The 20,981-nt window shown below is 45.9% G+C and overlaps 1 protein-coding gene across 1 annotated transcript in view; it reads left to right on the top strand.

Moving 5' to 3' along the window:
• Window positions 1–2,799: 2,799 nt before the first annotated feature.
• Sv2b (synaptic vesicle glycoprotein 2B) overlaps window positions 2,800–20,981 on the top strand; it is a 202,794-nt gene continuing 184,612 nt past the window's right edge. Inside the window, exon 1 of the mRNA XM_059272936.1 lies at window positions 2,800–2,913. The gene's annotated coding sequence lies outside the window, so the exon portion shown is untranslated. The remainder of the gene's footprint in view (window positions 2,914–20,981) is intronic.

The following is a 20,981-nucleotide window of genomic DNA, read 5'->3' on the forward strand; positions in this document are numbered from 1 at the left end:
GGGTCTATTACTATCTGAACTCCCTCTCTGGCAGGGCAGGAAGTGGAGGAGATTCATTCTCCCAGAAAACCACAGAAGGGATTATGATTTCTATTAGTCAAAGGCCTGCGGAGTGAATCCCAGGAGTTTTCAGAATGTGTGGCTTCCACTCCACTTTAGCTGTCGCTTGCCCTTTGCAGCCAGGAGCCAGAAGCTGTCCAGTGGTTTCTGAACTCTCACCCGTGTCTGGGCTTTACAAAACACAAACACAATGCGGCTTTCCCCATATCGTCTAGTGGTAACTTTTGCTCTTCTAAGAGTTTAAGTTGTTGCTGTTCTTACATTCCAAAACTGAAATGACAAGCATGCTTTCTGAGAAGTATTCATGTTAATGAAGTGGGTACTCACACTTGATAATAATCTTCTGTGACAGGAAGATGCTAACAATTGAATGATCCCTTGTGCTTATTGAAAAAAAAAAAGAAAAAGAAAAGAAACAGGAACCCCGATGGAGTGCATGACGTTTGTTCTTTGGGTCTTGAGGAACAGGGAAAACTTATTTAGTTTTCTACACTAGAATTTTGGTGAGAGATGTGCCTTGAATTTAAAACCAATTCTTTATGCATCTGACTCAAAGCAGATCACAAAGGAGCCTTTTGAAATGATATCTCCTTTAGATTCTCAGTTAGACATTGGATTCCATTCCTTTTCCCTTAAAGAGAAGGCTGTTCCTAACGCTGGAGACCATAGATTGTGGCCATTGTTACCACAGTTGGTTTGGGATCCAGATAGCTTCTTTTTCTCTTTTGGTTTCACTATGTACTATTATTCACACTTTGGCAGGTTATATAACCTGTTGGAAAATGCTACAGACCTCATAATAATATTGTGAGGACAGAAAATCAACAAGTTGGTTCCTGATTCTCAGTAATGTTTAATCAATGGTAACAAATCATTTGTCTCGTGTAGCCAAAAATCCACTAAAAATGGATCAATTGTAGAAATGGTGTTAAAACATATCGGAGGTCACTGGAAGCATACCAGAGGACCAGGTAAACTAAATTCCAAGCTGGAAGAACCCTTTTAAGAGAGCCAGAACTGCTTTTTTTTCTCTTAGGGCTGGGTATCCCTGAGGTCGAGGATGGAGGCCAGGCTTGCTGTGGACAGAGGGGCCATACTGAAGACACGTTAGAACAGCACCCCGTGCCAGGTGCTGCTGTGTAGTCAGAAGTGCCCAGGGTCCTGGCACACGGGGAATCTGTTGAACGCTGAGTTGTGACAGGCTCGGGGGTGGGTGGGGTCCTAAAAAGGCAGATGAAAATATGTTGTGCTTTATGGGATGAGAATGAAAGTTTCCCCTGGAGGGCCAGTCCTGTGGTAAGCATGGTGAGACAGTCAAACCTCGGGCACACCTGTGTGAAAACAGGAGTTCTGATTTTGCTGTTCTCTCCCTCTCTCTTTCTGTTTCTTACACACACACCCCAAAGACTTGGTTTTTTGAGATAGTGTCTTTATTTTTGAACTTGAAATTCTCCTGCTTTTGCCTCCTGAGTGCTAGAACTACTGGCATATTGATAAAATAAACTAATTTTTGAATTATCTAGGCTTTTGGGATTATATTCAATAAATAATTGCCAAATGCAATGTCATATTTTTTGTAGGGATTTTATGATTTTAGCTCTTGTATTTAGGTCTTTGACTTATTATGAGTTAGTTTTGATATATGACCTAAAGATCCAACTTCATTTTTTTTTTAGTTATTTTCTCCGGCATAATTTTTAATATTACTATAGTAATTTATTTACCCTGCTATTTATTTATAGACATTTGTATTACCTTCTTCTTTTTTCTTTACTTTTGTTATTAAAAAATATTAAGATTTGGGGCAGAAGAGATGGCTCAGAGATTAAGAGCACTCGCTGGTCTTCTGAGGACCAGGGTTCAATTCCCAGCAACCATGCGGCAGCTCACAGCTGTCTGTAACTACAGTTTCAGGGTGTCCGATGCCTTCTTCTGACCTACTCATGCGGTGCACAGACATCCTTCTCCCAGTAGTCCCCTTTATTCCCCTAAATAGATTTTAATGGCTATTTTACTCTTTATTTCCTTCTAGAAGGAGCCCCGTGCTTGGAAAAAAGTCTTTCCAGGCCGGCTGAATTGTGGCTGTGAGCCGGCCCTGAATAAGAGTTGGGGGCATTGGAAAGAAGAAAATTGCTAGAGCCTTTCTCCAATATATCCAAACCCCCAATATATCCTCACTCCCCTCTGGGCCCTCCACTGGCCAAGCAGGCTCTTTTTCAGTTCCAAAGGAGTTAACAAGGCCTGAGTGATCTGTCAACATTCATGATCTCAGGTTGTTTGGGGGATGGCATAAACCGAGGGTCCCACTGCCCAAGAACTTTGTCTTCTGACATACCCTGGTTGGTCAGGGGTTGAGGACCAAGCTTAGAGCCATATGCACCTTGTCGCCTTCGATGGGAGGGTGGAAAGAGCAAGATAATTATAGTCAACTGGGAACCAACCTAATGGAATAAGAAGTTTGCAGATCTGTCCATATGCAAATCCAGAAAGCGGAGGGCGGGACTTGGGAGTGGGCGCGGGCTCCCCTCCAACCTATCCTGAACTCTTGAATCCGAAAGGGGCTTAGACGAAAAGAGCTTTCCGCAGTGAATAAGGTTGGTGCCTGGGCTAGGCTCTGATCCTGCTGAATAGAGGACTCAGGAACCCCGGGAGGGCTGGGGTGCTGCAGAGGGGCGGGAGCGCGCTGCACAGAGGCGGGTGGTGGCAACGGCGACGAGGGCGGGGCGGTGCAGGTGTGTCTCCCGCAAGCGCCTGCCTGCTTTGGTTGGGATCGCCCGGGCGCTGCGTTAGCCGCGGCTGTCCAGACTGACGCTGCTTGGCTGCTGCCCGGCTCGCTGCGGATTTTCCACCCAGGTAGGGGATAGCGATCCTTGACGCGGTGCGTGCAGACCCGGGTTCCCAGGTCTGACAGGCTGAGCCCTAGGCTGGGACCGCTGGGTGCGGTTGATGGGGAAAACCTCAAAGGACAGCGGAGTTGGAAAGCAGCCCCGAAAAGGGAGCACTTGCTGCTGCCCCGGGCTGAGCGCTGTTTTGAACGTGGTCTTCCCCAGGACTAGGAGTGAAACCTGGTGAACTATTGGCGCGGTAAATAGTTTCCCAACTTGGGCTACTGACATTTACAGCTGCTTTCCACACGGTTCCTGGGCATCCCTTTAGTTTCAACCCTACTCCTCATAGACCAGTTTGTTTTCAAAGAACAGATTAAACACATGCCCACACCTGCTGACTCTGGACCGGGATTTGTGAGTGTGTGTTTTTCTGGGTGGAGGGCGCCCTCCGCGGGCGTGGGAGCCGTTTCTTAGGGACCCAGGATTTATTGACGGATGGTTTTAGCGCAAGGAAAAGAACATGATTTGTTTTGCAGGGATGGGTGAGCAAATGCAGTTAGCCAGGGAGGAGCAAGGCGCTGCTGTTCCTTCAGCAGAGGGGTGGTAGATCTCTCATCTGACGGGGTGCAGCAGAGCGGCTGCCCAAATGCTATCTTTCATCCAGAAATCGCGGATGCGAAAAGGCTCAGTTTAAAGGTAACTTAACGTCGATGTGTTGGGCTCTGGTAAGGTAGGGTGGGGCGCTAGGGGATGCTTGCTCTTTCCTAAGCATGTTTGGAAGGTGAACGTGGGTGGCTCTGGGCCTCGGGGAGGGGCAGGTAAGGGATGAGAGATGTGTGGTTGGTGGGGAACTAGACGTTGTGGCCAGCTCAGAGGTCTCTTTTACGCTTTTGCTGCCTGCCCTGTGCGGAAGAGGCGACTTGTTCTGCTTGCTAGAGGATTCAGTTGATGATGTGAGGCTCATGCTGCATCTTCCCTGAGTCAGCAAATACTTACCTAACGTCGTCAATACGTGTCAGAGGTGGGACTGATCCTTAGGGATGCAGAGGTGATGGAAACGAAGTCCTAACATTGCACCAGCTCACACCCGGTGGGGGATGAACACCTGTAGTAAGCAGGTGTAACCAGTTCAGGACCGCGGGGTTAAAATAAGAGTGGGTGGTGGCAGAGAAGAGAAGGGGATTAGTTTAAAACGAAGCCCCCGCGGGGCTTAGCGGAGATTGGATTTGTTTCTTGGTCCATTGGTCTTGAGTGACCTACAATCCTCTCCTACCCCATCACCATCATTGCTGATGGGAAGGCCGAGTTTGTGGAACAAGACTAGTGCCAACTAGGCACTCGGCTGGCACTGAGGGGGAAGCGCACCAATGCAGGTCAGGCTTTGTACTTTTATTTTTTATTTTTTAATAAGTGTTTCCCTAAATTCCTGGGCTATGAAAGATGGAAATAGCATTTCACCAAGGCAAGATCTCTGGAAAACTCTAAGGGAGTTTCAGAGCGGATCAATTTCTGCCTGCCTGCCTTCCTTCCTTCCTTCCTGGCTGTTCATGTCCCAGTACAGTTCAGGACAACTCTGACCCCGTTTGTCCCCCATGGTGGAATAAAGGAAAGCTAAAGGTGTTACCACCAGTCTACTCTGGGGGAGGAGCATCTAGCTTTGGGGTTGATTCTTCTGGGATAAAGAGTGGTCAGTGACACAAATAAGTGCTCATGGGATATTCCTGTTGTCAGAAGTGTGCCTTACATGCATTTTGTAACCCAAACCACCAGATGATGTTTGAACGATAGCCTGGCGCACTGTGGGTAGTGTGTCCTTGACTACTTTAAAGAGAGCTGGTGTGGGTCTTATGCAAGTATCTTAGCCTTTATCTGAGCTTTGATTTCCTGATCTATCACGATAATGATGTAAAACACACTTAAAAGTATTTGTTTGTTGTTAAACAATTGTCATATATTAACCATCTGGCATGAAGTCACTGCTTAAGAAATGAAAGTTTGTTCATTGGGTTCCTGCCATGGGGCCAGGTACTTCTCTAAATGTAGGGGATATAGACTTGAGCAAAGAGTGTGTGTGTGTGTGTGTGTGTATGTGTGTGTGTGTGTGTGGTGATGAACAGTTAAGTAAGTGTTTAGCATATTAGCTCAGGGGCTAGTGTGATGGAGCAAAAGAAAACAGAGTAAGAAGCATGAGGAATGCTGCAAGGGTTTGGAGTGGGCTTGGAATCTATCTACTATCCATCAACTATCTATCTATCTATCTATCTATCTATCTATCTATCTATCTATCATCTATCTATCTATCTATCTATCTATCTATCTATCTATCTATCATCTACCTATCCATCTATCTATCATCTATCTGTCTCTACCTATGTATGTGGTCAGGGAGACCTTTGATAACAAGGACATCTGATCAGCTCTGGGGAAAGTGAGGGAGGAGGCCAGGCAGGGTGGGTAGAGTAACAGAACCCACAATAGCCAGAGACAAGAGACAAACATGTTCAGAAGAGAACAAGAAAGAGACCCAGGAAGCTGAGTTGTGTGAATGAGGGGGATCGTGGTGGGGACTAACTAAAGACAACATGACAAGGTCAATGTTGCCTTGCCTCTTGTGATTTATGTTTACATATTTGCCACTAAGATATGGCACTGACTTCTTGTTTAAGGCCTTGGCTGAGTTCCTAAGCTCTGTGCTTAGAAGAAGGTTATTTGGTAGGAAGTGGTACCTGGGTCTTTCAAAGCGTGATCTAATGCAGCAAGCAGGGGGATACATCTTTGCAAGACAAACAGAGACTGAAGAGATGACTGAGATTCCTGTAACCCATATTGAGAGCTGTGTTTGCATTTGTTCCTTTTTCAAATGAACCAAAGAGTCACCTTAGTGACCAGTTCAGCAGGTGTTGTCCTTGCTAGCCTGTGTTCTCTTTTCTTTGGCACAAATTTCTGTGACTATGGAAAGGATTGGGAATCATCTGGAAATTTACTGACCTTCAGTGCACCATGGAGTGCATTTATGTATGGCTGGGTGGTGAATTCATTTGGGGCTTCCATCCAGAAGCTTAATATAAAGATCACAGCTTGCTGCTTTGCCCTTTGGAGAAAGCAGTATTTGGGGATCTGAGGGCTCCATCAGTTCTCTTTGGTGCAGTAAGCCTACTGCAGTGTTCCATGAGCAAAATGGGGGTTGATGGCTGCAAACCTTGTCAAAGCATCTGTGAAATAGGATGCGGGGAGGCTGGGTCAAGGTCAGGGTGACTGGCTGGCCATCATCCAATTCATCTCAGGAGAAAACATTTATTTCTGTGCATTTTCCCATCCAAGGTCTGGCTCTTAGTCATACTTTTTAGTCTCAGAAACCTGATCTGTCTCTCCGGGCTATGTCAGAGTGGCTTTGTTTATCTGCATGCCAGGCTATTGATCTGCAGTGGCTGAGACACTGTGTTCCATTGCTAGTGTATGTAAGTCCTGCAAGACCCATTCCCCCCACTCCCCTCCCTGTCATGACAGCCAAGCCACGGGGAGCAAAGATGCTTAGATGCCTACCTGAAGGATTGGTCACACACCTTAGGGTTTGTCTTCTCATTGAGGCTAAGGAATAAGCCACCTTCAAACTCACTGACCTTGAACAAGCAGCATTTATTATTTTCTCTCATGTGTATGGAGTGGCTGAGAGACCTTCAGCTCTGAGTTGGGCTTGGCTGGTCTCTGCTGTGCCTGTTCATGTGACTTGGATGAACAAATTGATGGAGAGTCTGAAAAATGGCTGATTTGGGATGACCTGAGCTGGGATGGCTTGGCTCTGATCATCGTTGTCTTTTCCAAGTATTGCTGGGAGTTTTCACATTGCAAGGACAGAGAGCTAAGAGAAAGTGGAAGTGTGTGGGCTGGAGATGTAGCTCAGCCAGTAAGGCTTGTCTAGCATGCGCAAAGCCCCAGATTTGGTCCCCATTACCATATAAACGGCATGGTGATACATGTCTGAAATATCAGCATGGGAGAGGCAGGATATTGGAAGTACGAAGTCATCCTTTGCTACATAGTAAGTTCAAGGCCAACTTCAACTATATGGGGTCTTGTCTAGGAAAAAGAAAGAATAGGAGGAGGAGAAGAAAAGAAAGAAAGAGGATGGAAATATTCATGGACTCATGGACTCTCCAAGCCTAAGCATATAGTTGACATACCATCACTTGACCCTTGTTTATCAATAAGAGCAACATATGAGGGAGCCAGTGTGAGGGGTAAGGAAACAGATTCCACTTCTTCAGTTGATCTTAGCCGAAAGGTCAAGAAGCAATTAGATTCAACATGGCAAAAGCAGGGTGCAGGGAGCGGAAGGATTTGGTATGTCTGGATCTTAATAACTAAAGTTCCCTTGGGTATGGAGGGGACAAGGGTTCAGGAGCTTTACCCCTAGCTGAGGAGCTATTGACGGTTAATAGGCAGAGTCAATTTTCTTTAAGGGTGTGGTTCCATGTAGGTCATTTGTGCTCTAGGGGATGGCCCTACACAGGAAATTATATGGACAGCACAAATTAGACTCCATAGATAGATGATAGATAGATAAATACACAGAGGGAACATGAAGTTGGGAGGGGTTAGGTGTAGGTATTAGAACTAGGAGTTGTTAGGAGGAAGAGTCGGGGTGAATATGATCAAGATACATTGTATGCATGGATGCAAGTCTCAAAGAATTAACAAAAATACATTAAAAATTTAGTTCCCATGGCTAAATCTCCTTTCTCCATGGACCCAACTTGAATGCATGCCCTTGTAGCTTTCCCCCATGACTGTCTTTTTTTCTGTGTTTCCATGAATCTTTAGACAGTTATTCATTAAATATTTATTGAGTGTCTTTAGTGCCAGGCATGTCATTGTCAGGGCATGCAGCAGTTAAACGTAGTGCAAGCTCCACCCTGTTGCAGGAATCCTAAATGGTCTTATAATAAAAACCTGGAGCCAGGTATCAGGGTGAAAGCTGAAAGATCAGAGGAAACAAGCCACAGCCACTTCTCACCTTGCCAACTCCTCAGCCGAAAAGAGAAGATCCTGTCTCCACAAATCCTCAGACGGAAAGGGCTGAGTTCTTGTCTCCTCCCGCCTTATATACCTTTCTCCACCCAGCCATATCACTTCTTGTCTCAACCTTCCTAGTGCTGGGATTAATGATGTGTGTGCTTCCCAAATACCCATAGCAAAGGCATGAGATCTCAAGTGCTAGCATTAAAGGTGTGCATCACCACTGCCTGCCTCTTTTAGACTGGATTACTCTCCTATAGTCCAGGGTGGCTTTGAACTCACAGAGATCCAGATGGATCTCTGCCTTCGGAGTGCTAGGATTAAAGGTGTGTGCCACCACTGCCTAACCTCTATGTTTAATCTAGTGGCTGGCTCTATCCTCTGATCTTCAGGCAAATTTTACTAGAGTACAACAAAATATCACCACATCACCCCATGAAACATTCATTCCAATAGGGGAGGTAAATATATAAATACACTAATATATGTATATTACATCAGGCAATTAAGGATCACCAAACAGGGAAAGGAGGAGGGAGATATTTGAATGGGGTTGGGAAGGTACAGCAAAGTAAGGGGTAGAAATAAGATGTGAGGACAGGTGTGAGGGAAATGGAAGAATGAGCCACTGAAGACCATTCAAAGCAAGGTAAACAAACACGAAGGTCCTGAGGCAACAGAGTTTGGGTACATTTCAGGAACAGGAGGTAGGGCTCTGTAGAACGAGCCGAACGAGAAGCAGTGAGCACCATAGTTTGTGATATCAGGAGAGCTGGGGAATCCAAGGCTTTGGCTTTGATTTCGAGTTAGATGGGAAGCCCCTGGAGAATTCTGAGCACAGGCTACCTTTATCTGACTTAGGTTTCAGAGCGATCACTTGAGCTTTAGAGCTTAGACTAAGGACATCAGTCAGGGTGTTGTTACCTCCGTGATGCAAGGAAGAGGTGATGGTGGTCTGGGTCAGACGAGATGGTAGTTGTGATGGTAAAAAGCAATCAAATTCTGGATATATTTGGTGGTAGAGAAGACAAGATTTGTAACGAGTAACACTTTGGGCACAAGAAAAGTTGATTCCTTGCTCTGAGGTAAGGGGCTGGATAGATTAGCCATTACTGCTGTGAAGATGAGCCAATGGATAGCCAAAGGAGAGGTCAGGTTCATAGATATATTAAAGGTGTAGAGTTCAGGGAAGAAGCCCAGGAGGGAGACGTAAGTTTGAATAATACCAACAAGGTCTTTATTTGTCCCTTCAATGAGCCAAGTCACTGCTATGTGGCCGGGGTCCAGAATCCTGCCAGCCATTTGCTCAGTGACTGTCTGCAGGGTGAATGAAAGCAGCAGTTTCACTAGACGTGACTGTAAATGCTTGCTCTGGTGAGCCTTGAAGGGTAAGTCCCTCCCTGAAGAAATCCCCTTTCTTCTCAAGGTCTCATGGGAGACTTACTGTAGATCTTGGGGAATAAAAACTGGCTTTAAATGTGAAGGTTCCAATTGCGTACGTCTCAGAGAGAGCAACGAGGCAGGAAACACGGAGAAGCCAAAAAATAGCTCAAACTTCCAAAAAAAGGAGAAAAGATTCTTCAGGGAGAAGCGGCTGAAATTCAGGGGTGTGATGTTCTTGGATTATTATTGTACTGTGTTTAATTTGAGACAAAGCAGAAGCAGCAAGGAAGAATTCTGGAAGGGGGAGGACATTATTAAAATCAACTTATGCTGAGTGAAAGCATGTCACCAGCTTGCTTGAAGAATCTCACGTCTACAGTATCTTGTATAATGTGTTTCTGTTTATAAAAGGGGAGACATAGGCAGTAGCCTTATTGAAAAAATGAGAAGATTGGAAGGGTTTCCATCCCAGACTAGGAGCTGTTCAATGACTCCTCAGAGAGTGGCTGATTTGGAATGAGCATGAGTTATGTTTGTAATATCTGGGGTAGGAGGGCTGGAATAAGAAAAAGCAGGTACTGTAATTGAAAGTGATTGTGTGTGTGTGTGTGTGTGTGTGTGTGTGTGTGTGTGTGTGTGTGTGAGAGAGAGAGAGAGAGAGAGAGAGAGAGAGAGAGAGAGAGAGAGAGAGAGAGAGAGAGAGGTAAAGAAAAGTGGAAACCTCCTATGGTTTAGTTTTAGTTCATGTGAGAGTAATAGCCATTCCTATCTTAATCAGAGCACCTGTGGTTACACTAGGAGACCTTCAACAAGGTCGAGGTTCCCTCATAGAAACAGAGACTGAAAATGGTCATTTGATCCTCCTCTGAGATTCCAGGCACTCAGTTCTGCATCCCCTCCTCCTCATTGTATGCAATTCTGACCCAGCAGTATATGGTCTCATGGTCTTAGGATGATACAGAGGTTGGAGATCTCAAGATGTCGAACGAGGTGCTGTGGTCTCTGATCTGAGGTTGGGAGGTTAACTGAATGGGGGACTCCATCGGTGTAGCCATGGGAAGTCATTATCCAGCGATGTGGTTGCTTTGGGATCACCCATCCTTCTGTCAGCAACCTCTCTCCCATGCTTCTGTACCTAAGCCAGAGAAACTCACTGGTTCATCAAGCTCAACTTGGGTACCCTGTCGGAGGGAGAAGACTTTGTTTACATCCATAAAGGAAAGTCACACAGCACCTTCCAAAGTTCGTCCACTGGGGGCTTGCTCACTGGTGTGCTAGTACTGAAGTGCTAGTGAGGTGGAGCAAGGTAATTAGCTCCTGGGGCCGTTGTCCTCAAAAGCATTGGTGTTGGGTTCATGGAGTGACTTAGCTCCCACAGGATTAGGCTGAATGAAGCAAGGCCTTTTTCCACATGTCTGGTCTTTTGTCTGCTTCTCTGACATGTTGGGGTGTGTCAGAGGGCAAACAGATGTTGTCAGTCAATCATGGCCTTTAGGCCTCCCAAACTGCACGTCAAGTCAGCAGCTTTTCAGAAAGTTCCCAGCCCCAGGTATTTTGTTATAGCAATAATAGCAATGGAAAAATAGACAAATAGAAACTCAGAAGAGGTAATAAGCTCACCTTATTTTTAAACGTGGCTGCTAGGTCTGACTACAGGGAGTTTAGAATAGAGCAATGGGTTTGGCATCAGACCTAGCTGAGTTTGAACTCAGGCTTTGCTACTTTCTGGTTGTGTAAACTTGAGCAAGTTGTTTAATTTCTTTGGAGCTTTGCTTTTCTCAGCTATCAAATGATGATGGTGGTGATGATGATGATGTGACAACGATGACTGGAATACCACCCAAGGGCTCTGCAGTGCTCTTCTCCTTCCTTGATTTGGAACTGTGTTGAACTCAATGTTAGCCAGAGCATCACCATATCAGCTGGAGGATGTGGCGATCCCATGTGAAGGGAGACCCGAGAACTCGTGTGTGACATTGGCATTGCTGTTAGGTATTTTTTTTTTTTTTTATGAGGCGTCTAGTATTCAACATTAGACAGATGACTAATGAACCTTGTGGACCAGAGATGGCCCACGTGACTCTGAGGGAAATTAGTCTATTTTCTGTATCACAATCCAGCCTCCTCAGTCAGTTCTGCAGTGGGGCATAGCGTGTTAACATTTCATCATGGAAATCTCTCAGTCACCTGGAGTGTAGAGGCCCAGCTTTTCTTATCAGAGTTTCCTGGGGATTGTTCTCCCAAAATCTGCCCCATGGTCTTGTACCTGGAGGCTCTCTTTCTCCACACTGCAGAGAGACACCCACCCAGTGTCTAGTTATTAGATACACTAATGAGCAAAGGATGTGGCCCTTGTTCTACTGGCCAAGGATTGTTGTGGTTGTTCCTCATTGACCTGGGCAAACATTAAACAGTGATGACTTGATCATCAGCATATCATGAGCATGCAGGAGCTCATGATTTCTCCCTGCCTCCTGCCTTCATGCTTTGTGCCTCTGGAGGCTGCCTATGTGCTGTAGAAATGTCTGCTGTGCCTGCCGCCAGTGCCTGTCCATCTTCAGAGCTTGTGTGGCTGGAAAGACAGTAGCATTCACATTTGAATCCCAATCGAGTTCTCTCTCTCTCTCTCTCTCTCTCTCTCTCTCTCTCTCTCTCTCTCTCTCTCTCTCTCTCCTTCCTTCCCCTCTACCCTCCCTCCTCCACTCTCCTCTTTCACTTTGTGTATTATGTGTGCATTTGCCTATGTGGATATGCCCATGGCTGTGGATATGCTGTGAGCATGGACAAAGAGGTCAGAGGAGGACATTGGGTGTCCTGCTCTGTCACTTTTCACCATATTCCTTCCAGATGACATCTCCCATTGGAAGCCGGTGGCATGAAAATCCTGGTCATCCTCCTGTCTCCACTCCCCACAGTGCTATGGTCATAGGTGTTTGTGGTCGTGCTCAGCAGGTGCTGGGATCTGAACTCATGTTTGCACAGCAACTGCTCTTTCCTACTGAAATTTTTCTAGCATTCAACTTTTGATCCTTCTGCCTCAGCTTCCTGTGTACATTTTCTTTTCCTGAAAAAAAAATTCTCCCTAATACCATGGTGACTGTTTAATGCCTCAGAACTTAGTGTCTTTTAGGACACCACAACTTTGTCCCTGCACCCATTTTAGGGATGGGATAGCCCGAGGCTCAGAGACAAGAACCCACTGACACAAGTACCTTTACAGAACTGCATTTCTTTCTCCATCAGCTCTGCATAGATACTGGACAAGGTGGTTTTTCCAGATTTATAGCCTTGCACCTCAGGTGTCCAGTGGCAGAAGCAGAATGTTGAGTGTGGGAGCTGGGTGCTACCAGGTGCTTCAGCTGTCGTCTTTGGAAGGTCAGTGAGGGACAGAAGTGCCATACTTCCAGAACTCCTGTAGGTAGGAAGATGTCACGATTCTGTGTCCATGGTCTTTCCACGATGGAAGCTGCAAATGAACCTGCTAAGGAGAAGGATGAGAACCTGCCCTGGATAATGGCGCTGTCCATCATTTCTTTCTGGATGGACTGGCTTTGCCTTAGGGAAATGTTGGCCAGATTCCCTTTCAGGTCCAGAACATGTCCCAGGCAGAGGCAGGCCTGAGCTGGATTGTAGGATCTTAGTGTTCCAGGGCTGAAGGGAGCTTAGGAAGCAAGAAATCATTACTCCTTATTTGTCCAGGGAGAAGCAAATAACTTATGTAAGATCTTACGGTAAATTAATGATAGAGAGATGACCAGGGCCCACTATGGGACTGCAGAAATATAACTTTCTATGAGAGATCAAGAGAGAATAGGAAAATGGGGCCTGGATTCCCTTCATCATTAGGTTCAGAAACCCTCTTAGAAGCTTACCAGCTTTCCCAGGCCCTGGTGGGTTCCACAGCAGCTTACTCTGAATGTGTTAGTATTCTGGGACTCTCCTGGCTGTGCCTAGTGAAGCCTCCTCCTGCTGCTACTCCTCCTGCCTTGCCTGAGGCCTCTGCCCTATTGGCAGTCACTGAAGCTGACTGTTGCCTGATCTGCGGTGTAGCAGATGGCACCGATGTGGGGAGCCCAGCTGGAATATGGCCCAGGTCTGAGGGAGAGGAAAAAGCGTTATGTTCTAGGTGGAGTTCTGGGCCTGGGAGATGGGGCTGAAGAGAACACAGCAAAGTCAGGAGCTCCTGATCTTGACCCTGGAGGGCGCAGGGGACATGACACTCCTATCCCTGTGATAAATGAGAACATATCTTATCCCTGTGACAAATGAAAATGTGTCTGGCACACAGGCACTTAAATGTCCAAAGAGTAAATGCACTCCCCCTCACCTCATCTATCATCTATCTATTTAATCTATCCAGTCTCTCTCTTGCTATATTGCTCATCCAGGCCTCAAACTTGTGATTCCCCTGCCTCACTTCCTTAGTGGTGGGATCACATGTGCATGCCACCATGCTTGGCTTTACCCCTTCCCTCCCCGCCCATCACTTTCCTTCACTTTCCCTGTCTTCCTCTTCCCTCCCCTGCTGCTCTCCTCTCCTCTCCTCTTCTTCTCTCCTCTCCCCTGCCCTCTTTTCTCCCCTCCTCTCCTCTTCTTTTTCTCCTTCTCTCCCCACTTCTGTTTTTGAAAGACATAAAAATTAAGCTTTAAGGAGAGGGAATCTATAAGAAAGCAATGGAAACAAAACAAAACAAAACAAAACAAAACAGTAGCACAGGGCGCCGGGCAGTGGTGGTGCATGCCTTTAATCCCAGCACTGGAGAGGCAGAGCCAGGCGGATCTCTGTGAGTTTGAGGCCAGCCTGGGCTACCAAGTGAGTTCCAGGAAAGGCGCAAAGCTACACAGAGAACAAAAAACAAACAACAACAACAAAAAAACCCAAAAAACAAAATAAAACAAAAACCAGTAGCACAGGGCAATATTAGCTAACAAACTCCCAGGTAGAACCAGGAAGAGCTAGCCGGGTTTCAGTCATCACTGAATGAATCAAGTAGGAAAGAACTCAAGGAGCATTGTGCCCTGCAGAGAAGCTAACTGTTCTGTCCCTGGGAATGGCCCCTTGAATCCTCAGCTCCCCAGTCACAGGCTGGGCTGTGTGTGACCTGAGTGGATCAGGAGTTAGACTTGGCCCTGATCTCAGATAGCCATCCATATAAGGAAACACAGCCCCGAAAACTGTGGTGGGTGGCTTGGTGAGGTTTTAAGGCACAGACTCTGGAAAATATTTAACAGAGAAAAAGAAGTCCCTAGAACATCACTGCCCAGAACAGACAATGTGGAAATACCTGCGCACTCTGGAACAGGTGTGGGAGAGAGGCAAGCTTCAACAGTGCCTCCCCAGAACAACAAGATTTTAAAAGGAGGTGCTGATTCAGCAAGTCTGGAGTGGGGCCTGACATTCTATGTTCTAGAGAGGCAGGGAACAGCAAGGGTTGGATTGATTTCTCAGCCAGTTGCCCGGATTATGTGGTTCCACCTATTCAAAGCCTTACCAATTAGGGACTTCACCCCATTCTCCTCCTGGCCATTTTGATTATATGAAAACCACATTATAGGTATCCAGAGAACCAGGAAGAGGAAAACCCATCCACAACTCCCACTATGCATTTAAGCTTTATTTTTATTTTTTTGAAATAACCATATTTGCTATGCACGTTTGGAGCCTGTGACAAATACTGGGAAACCGTTCATCAGAAATCTTTGCTTCCTTTTCCTGACCATGCAGACTTCAGGCGGGTGTGACCACATTACAGTTCCTTTGTTGGATGGTATGAGAATGGGTCTTTCATCACTGATTGGCCATGTACAGGGCTGAACCAAGTTAAGAAACAGTGGGAACCCGCTGACACCTCTGCCATGGTTAGTATGATTGTTACCAGCACAGAGCCTGGAGTTCAATAAACATTTTTTTGCAAGCTTATGGCAACATGCTGCAGAAGATATAGAATGTTTTTTGGTCATACAGAGATTTAAAAAAAAGAGCTATGGATAGGATGACTCAGGTTGTCTGTTCTTTTGGTGTGCTTTAAGTTTAAATAAGTACAGGGTTAGGGCCTGGAGAGATGGCCCAGCGACTGAGAACACTGGTTCCTGTTCCAGAGGACCTGGGTTCAATTCCTAGCATCCACATGGCAGCTCACCACTGTCTATGATTCCAGGGTCTTTCTAGTTATTCCGTAAATACAATATACTCTGGCAAGAGACCAAAATCCAACAACCCCCTTTTCTTTCTCCCACTGTTTCTGACTTCTGCAAAATGTTGGGAATGTTCTGGAATTTCCTTTCATTTCGAAACCAAGAGGCTTTCCCCGATACTTACAGGCTACCTAACCTCATGCAAGATGTTTAACTGCTCAGTGTCGACTTCCTCACTTGTGGAACGGTCACTGCAGGATCTGCTTCCTGCATTTGTCGCAGAACCCGGAAGGAGGTGATGGTGTGAAGCACTGAGTAGGGTATATATACAGCTTAGTACAGGAGCATTCCCATGGCTCTGAGAGTTGAGAGGCTCTGTTGTAGCTCAGGTGTCTAACGTGGTTACCTGCACACAGTGTATGTATGCTGTTTAGTTAGTACTAAACATGGAGAGTCTTGAACCTGTGTATTTCAAAGAAGGACCAATGGATGTTGGATTGGAGGTCTTAGGAAGGCAGTGGAGGAACGTGGAGGAGATCCTGACCATCTAACCGGTTAGCTTTTAGGTGCTGGTTAAACTCTCTGCTTACTGAAGGGAGCGAGAGAAAGAACATGGGAGAAAAAGAATGTCTGAGAGAAGGCGGGGGCATGTTCTATCTCTCCTGTGTGCTTGGGGTTGCTCTATATTTGGATGCTGAGTGTCTCAGCTGAGGTTAATCCTCTTTGTTCGAGTCATCAGCCAAGGGATTAACTGCTTTAAACTCAAAGCTTTGCCGGCCGGACAGTGTGCGTTTTGTGCTGCCGATGCCCGAGATTCAAGGGGTCAATTTCTGTTGACCTAACATGTAAGGCTCCTTTGTGGGCATTTCATCCCAGTTCCTTCATGCTATGGAGAAAGAGGCTGAGGATCCAAGAGGGGAGGTGACTTACTACCCTTGGTAGATTTATGATCCATAATTTCCAGCTTGAAATTTTCTACTTTGTACTGCTCTGGTCTCCCATGAAGGAGTCAGGCCAAGGACCTTTGCTGAGAGTGCAAAATAGTGAATCAGTGGGAAGAGTCTTCATTGGTGTGAATTCTCTATTCTGTTCTAGCAAAGTCTTCATGTGTCTGTAACAGTCCAGCCTTCTCCCTCTCTACTAGATGAGCTTTGGGATGCATGCATGAGGAATGGCCTGCACAATGATTTTTCTGGCTTTGTGTGATTAAGATACATACTGTGGGCCAAGAGAACTCCGTATGGCCCAGCTGGGGTCCATGCCCAGACCCAAAGGCCCAAAGGTGAAAAGCCCAAATTGTGTGTGGTGAAGGGTAGTGGGGAGTTCCCCAAAAGGAAAGTAGAGAGCTGCTACTCTAAGTTGCTGGGCAGGCGAACTCCACAGATAGCTGGCACACACTGGGCTGACTTCTCCTGCTGAAATAAAGTGCGTGGGACATTCGGGTCCTGGGAGAACATCAAAGGCTTTCAAAATCTGGCTAATTCTCCACCTCTTCTTCCTTTCTTAGGGGCACAAGTGTTCACAACCGTCTTGCTTACTGTAGGGTTGCAGTAAGCGAGTCAAAGATGCCGATTTTCTCCTTAAACCTCTTTTACCTTTATTTATTTATTTAGCCAGCTAATGTTTATTGATGGCTCACTGTGCCAGGCACTGGGATTAGTGGTAGGCATGGAAGACATGATCCCCGTTCCCAGGGGGAGTGTATCATAGCCTAGTAATTTATAAGGAATCCTTGTCCATGTCTATAAAGTACACATAAACATTTTCAATATAAAATTTTTTTACACTGTTGTTCAGAATTGCTAGCTTGTTTATAACTAGAAGACCCATATGCTTGATGAATAGACATCAGGGTGCTAACCCACTCAGAGGAAGAGGTGCATCTGAATTGCCTGGAGTTACTTTGCTCAAGAGCATGACTTTGCACATTCTCACTGTACATAGAGTACATTGGCGAGGGAAGAGTGAAACTCCACCCTGGGACCACATTGCCTGCAACCCTGTCACCCTGAGGCTGGGAGAGTGGGTGGCCTTCATTTCTGCCGCTTCTGTTTGCAGGCTGTGAGCGAGAGCTGGCACTGTGTGCTGCTTTGTTGTTGTGTGGTGATGTTTGAACACGGGGCAGCATATTGCTTTGCTATTATCAATTTATTTGTGTAATCCCAGCAGCTGGCAGTGGTATAATAACTTTCAAGTGAGGGAAAAAAAAAAAAAGAAGCCGTGGAGATATTTGCTTAGAGAGAATAAAAATAGGTGGAGGATGAGGTATGCCATGTCTGACTGCACTTCACAATGACGGGATTGTTCCGTGGCTCGAATTCCCAGTGGGGTTTCCTCTCTTCAAAGTGCAGAGAAGGGTCACGCGTCCTGGAAGGGAAGACTGTCTCATCTTTGCATGCATCGACAGAGCTAGAAAAATGGCCTTGCCTCTCAGGATTTGGTTGGGCTGTTGCTGATCGGGAATCTGCCCTGAGACGGAGCCCAAAGCTAGTGCCAGAGTATACAATGGCGTGGGGAGCAAAGTGCCGTCTTTGGCCTCTTCCGTTTTGTTGTTCCATGATGGTAAAAATATTGTGTGTGGTGTCTTCAGGAATATGATCATATTGTCTAGTCATGGTGGGTAACCAAGAACAATGCCAGAGCTTGTATTATTTTGGGGGCCTCTGGGTCTTACTGACCAAGAATTCATAGGGAGGTGCCCCATGCCTAGCACTGGGATTTTTGTTCAATAATCTATGGCTTCTGGATGAAGAATTATCCACCTGTGCAGGGTGCTTCCCTTCAAACTCCCTTTTGTTATATAACTTTCTTTCTTTGTTTTTGGTTTTTTTGAAACCTGGTTTCTTGACTGTCCTGGAACCCTCTCTGTAGACCAGGCTGGCCTCAAACTTAAATTACGCTCTTAATCAGCTTGCAGAATTGTAGCTTTCCACATGGGCTTTCATAATCCTTGGTTTTGGCTAACTCTCCCAATACCTCTCTTCTCCCTTATGCCAATTTGAACCTTTCCACCCCTCCCCAGTTATCTCTCCCCCTCCTTTCATATCACACGTGCTCTACCCCCTCCCTTAAGACCACGATCTAATGGGTTCTTTCTGTTTTTTTTTGCCACTTCAGACACTCCAACTTAAATGGACAAATCTGAAAATTGGACACGAGGATCTACATTTGAGAGAGAACATGAGCTTTTAGTTTTGCTGAGTCTTTGTTACCTCACTTAATGCTTCCCAGATACACATATTTCTCTACTAACTTTGTGCTTTCATTATTTATAGCTGACTAAAATTTTATCGTGTATGTATAAAACACATTTTCTCCATCTGTTTGTGCTGGTTAGACATAAACTAGTGTCACCTGAGAAGAAGGACCCTCAACTGAGGAATTGCCTACATCAGATTGGCCTGTGGCATGCGTGTGTGGGCATTTTATTGATTAATGACTTATGTGGGAGGGCTCAGTCTACCGTGAGCAGTGCCAGGCAGGTGGGTCTGTGTTGTATAAGAAACCAAGCTGAGGATGCCACAGGGAGGAAGCCAATAAGCAGTGTTCTTCTCTGCTCTCTGCTTCTGTTCCTGCCTCCAGGTTCCTGCTTTGGGTTTCTGCTTTGACTCCTCTCAGTGATGGACTGTGAAGTGTAAGAGGAAGTAAACAGTCAGTCTTTGATTACAGTGCCAAAAAGCTAACGAGGCATTCATTCATCTGTTGACGGATAGTTAGGCAGGTTGGTTTCTTTGCTCTTGTGAATAATGCAGCAATGAACACGCATCTGCAAGTTTCTCTGTGGTAGGATGCAGAGACACTCTACTTTTTCAGCCTCTGAGATTCCTCAAGACTTTCTAAGAGGTATCAAAGCTGGCCTTAGTGCTCCCTGGTCCCTGTAAGAACAGGGCTCTCAAGGGAAGGTAGGCTCCTTGGCGTCTTCACCTATAGCAAGTGCTTACTCAAGGATACACATGCTTTGCTTTACAAACCCAGGTGAAGGTCCCGGGAGAGTCCCTCATGGACACTGCAGGCTCTTATAAGAAGGGAGTCAGAACAACGACTTGTCCTTGGAAGCTTGCTGACTTGACCTGTGATACTATAAGAATGGGATAACCATGCACAAGAGCTCTTGGCACGTCCCCTGACTTTGGACCATATGAAGACACAGAATGTACATTTAGCTTGGAAAACGAGGGGAGATAGCTTCATGGAGAGCTGGTACCTGTGGGGGAAGATGGGTGATAGGCTAATGGAATCAATCAACTGTTTCTGTTGGACTCTGTGAGGGCTTGGGAAAGTACACAAGCCTCCCAGGAAAAAGGCTGATGCTTCAGGTAGAAGCAGAAGCCCCAGGGATGCTGCAACAGTAGCTGAGTCACAAAGAAGGACTGTCTGAAAAGGGACTTCTTCACTGAGAAGCTCATAGGCACCGAAGAGAGCCAAGACAACATGGCCTTAAGAAAACCGCCTAGAGAGAAGCCATCAAGATCAGAGAGCTTGTCTAAGTCACAACACCACCAGAAAGGAACATCTCCCCATCACAGCTGTAATTACCATTGTTACTGGTGTGTTTCACTTAGTTTTCCAGTGGGAATGACATGCTACATCGGCCTCCTCTGCCTCTGGCTCCTCTTCATGGCTCTGTTCCACCTCTCTTTAGCTCTGTGTGGAGCCTTCCACTCTTTTATATACTGGTTAATGAGCTCTGTCTGCACAGAGGCAGGGCTGCGGGTGTGGGCGGGCGCGCTGACTGATCTGCTTGGGCTCCCGGCTCTTATTGTTAATCCACGCCTTCTGTCTGGCCTGTAGCAGATGGAATCCCCTGCAGGATGCTCAGGCCAGTTGCTCTACTTTTTAGAATAAGGTAGAGGCCAAAATACATAAATAAAATGCAGGCAGGGAGCCTATCTTTGCAGCGAGCAAAAGGCTGACAATTCTGGGAGAGCAAGCTTTTCCCAATGGTAAGAGCTGTCTTTTAAAAGAGAAATCCTTTCCTAATTTGACAAGCTCTCAGCTTTCAAGAGGAGATTAGATGGCTAAAGTGGATGAAGAAATAAATTAAGATGTATCTAAGGCACTTCACAGATATGGCGAGCAATTGACTTGTTCTCATGCTTAGGTCTAAGCTGCCCAGCGACCTGGCTGAATTTAGCAAGTGATGATCCCAACTCCTGGCTCTGGTTATCAAAACTGATGTATCATCCCTGATGTGATCTGGTCCACTTCTCATGTTTGTAAGGGAATAGGAAATAACCCGCATTTATTGCTGAAGTTAGTGAGGATTCAAGTTTTTAACCCAGGTAGCTGCTCTCTTTATGATTATTATTTTTATGATTGGAAAATATTTGCTGTGGAAGCAGATTTGGGAAATGGGAAACCTTAAAAAGAGGTCTTCATTTGTGCTAAGTCCCTTTCCGAAAAGCTCATTTACAGCCAGCGAGGGGAGAGTGTTCTTCTTGCACTTCCATTATATTTCATGAATATAATCATGAAAGGGAGCACCCATAATTTAAAGAGGCAGGCCCCAGTTCTGTAAGGATCCTCTTCTTCTCCACTGCACCCACCTCAGAAAATCAT

The sequence above is a fragment of the Peromyscus eremicus genome, chromosome 1 (assembly GCF_949786415.1).
Source record: "Peromyscus eremicus chromosome 1, PerEre_H2_v1, whole genome shotgun sequence".
In the NCBI taxonomy this organism is placed as follows: domain Eukaryota; kingdom Metazoa; phylum Chordata; class Mammalia; order Rodentia; family Cricetidae; genus Peromyscus; species Peromyscus eremicus.